Consider the following 2824-nt stretch of genomic DNA (forward strand, 5'->3'; position numbering starts at 1 on the left):
AATCGTCAATGAAAGTGACAAAATACTCATAACCACCTCGGGCTTTGACATTCAAAGGTCCGCATACATCGGTATGCACTAACCCTAGAGGGATTTTGGCACGCTCTCCCTTTGCAGAGAAAGAACGTTTAGTCATTTTTCCTTCTAGGCAGGACTCGCATACTGGCAGTTCACCTAGGACGATATTTTTCAATGGACCGTCTTTGGTGAGCCTATTGAGTCTATCAAAGCCTATATGACCTAAACGAAAATGCCATAGATAAGTTTGATCATCATTATCAATCTCTTTTCTTTTTAGGTTTCTAGGTCTAGCTACACTGAAAAGTTCACTATTTAGTGAGATTTGAGTACTCGGTCTTAAAACATAAAGCCCTTGTTCCATTATAGCAACACATATTTGAAATCCATTACGAGAAATTGAACAATTTGTACTCGAAAAATTCAATATATAAGAGTGTGTTTGCAAACATGAGACACTAATCAAGTTTCTACTAAAGTTTGGAATAAATAAAACATTTTCTAAAATTAAAAATCTTTGTTGAAACTTGATGCGGGCTTTTCCTCTAGCTTTGACCGATACTAATTCGCCATTGCCAACTTTAAGCTGTAACTCTCCTGGAAGTAGATTTTCCCAGGTTTCAAGCAACTGCAGTGAAGAACATACATGGTTAGTAGACCCAGAATCAACAATCCAGATGGATTTGTCGTTCTCTAAAACACATGATTCAAAGACAAAAGCATTACCTTCGTTTGAATTGTTTAGAAGCCCTGACATCGTTCTTCATGATGACCCTTTCCATTACAATTCGAACATAGAAGATTATGTCCGATAATTGTACTTGAAGAAGCAGCTTTGCTAGATCCTTCATACCTAGTCCTTTTCCTTCGATTGTTGATTGCAAACCCGTGGGGACCCATTGCAATCAAGTTCCGTTCATGGGCTCGTAATTCGTTTCGAGCTTGTCCATGTCGGAGGAGTTAGAATTGTTGATCATATAAGAGATAACAAATTCATTATACTCCGGAGGAAGACTATTAAGGATAAGTTGGACCCATTGTTCTCTTGATAAATCAATTCCCAGTAGATTTGCCTTTTGGAATTTCAGATTCATCATCAACAGGTGCGAGTTAATGCAACTACCAGGATGCATTTTCACACTATAGAGTTCTTTTGCTAAGATAGTAACTAAGAGAGGATCGGGGTGTGGGTTATTCATAATGACACTACAACACATCAATAAAACAGAAGTAAGGTTTTGGCTCATAAATTCATACACAATTTAGAAAATAACAAGTAATTACATATGTTATAGAAATACTAAATCTAACATAGTTTATTTTCCAAGGTATTTCAACAAACTGACACAGTGTCCCGTTTAGGCGAGAGTCAAAGCATCATTCATTGAATAGAGTTGTCAGCTCATCTAAAATGATAAACATTCTAGCAACCTTTTATTCGATCAAGATTTGAATTCAGCGTTGTCCCGTTTAGGCGAGAGTCAAGGCAATTCTATCTTATGAGCTTCCACCATTGTTTCATAACTTGCAAGTCAAGTATGGTCGCCACCATTAGGGTGATCTATACCATACAAAACACTTACAAACTACTTATCATGCGAGGTTAAACGGTGCGAAATTGCTAATGAACGTTCCTCCATTAGGGAGGATTACTCACTAAAACAAACACGGTGTAAAACCCACAATGGAGATCGAATGTCTCTTGATTAAAAGCTCATTATTTTTAAAAAAAATATATATATATATGTATTTTGTATAATCATAATATTCGATATTATAATAATGAAAAATTACAAATTAAAGTTGGTTTAATTAAAATCAACTTTAATTAATTTTCAATTATTATTTAAATTTGAAAAATAAATTCAAATAAATATCGAATAAGTTCCATAATATAATAATGAAAAATTAAAAATCAAAATTGATTTAAATAAAAAATCAACTTTAATTAATTTTCAATTATTAATGAAATTCAAAAATTTGAATTTTAAATGGAACAAATTTGAAAATATCTTGTTAAGTTGTTTTAGAAAGAATCTAAAAAATCAACTTAAATATCTTTCAAATCAGATTTAATTAAATTCAAAATTAAGTTGTAACCACTTAATTTTGTAGATATTTTAAGTTAAATATTCAAAAAAGATATTAACCTAAAAATATCTAAGATATTCCATTTTAAGTTAATATTTGAAAAATATCAACTTAAAAAAAAAATCTAAAGAATCTTAATAACCAATTCCTAAAATTCCTCAACTTAATTTAAAATTTTGAATTCAAAAGATATTCAGATTTAAGTTGGTTAGTTATGTATAACTAAATATCAACTTAAATAGGAATATTTAATGAAAAATTTAAAATAAGTTCCAGAAAGAATCTAGATGGTTATAATTCTATATTTAATTAAATACAAGAAAATACATATAGTTTAGCTTAGAATATTAAATTCTTTAAACTATGATTTTCTAAATTAATTTCAAAATAAATGAAATTAATTATGTTGCTAATTCAATTTTAATTAGGTTAAACTAGTGTAATTAACCCTAGTACAGTCATTCAAATCAGGCAAATGGGCCTTCACAATTGGGGTAGTTTGTGTGAGGGGGTGCTGGGTTCAGTATGTCGTACCCACTTCTATGGCTCCCAACTCTCACACAAGGCCCAAAAGAGAGGAATTTAACCTTAATAAGAACAACTGTTATTAATTGAATAGGCCCAAAAGCTAAATGGGCCTAAATAAATCCTATCAATAATTATGATAATTTATTTTAGCAACATTAACCTATATGCATCTATAATAAAATTAAAC

The sequence above is a fragment of the Cannabis sativa genome, chromosome 5 (assembly GCF_029168945.1).
Source record: "Cannabis sativa cultivar Pink pepper isolate KNU-18-1 chromosome 5, ASM2916894v1, whole genome shotgun sequence".
Lineage (NCBI taxonomy): Eukaryota > Viridiplantae > Streptophyta > Magnoliopsida > Rosales > Cannabaceae > Cannabis > Cannabis sativa.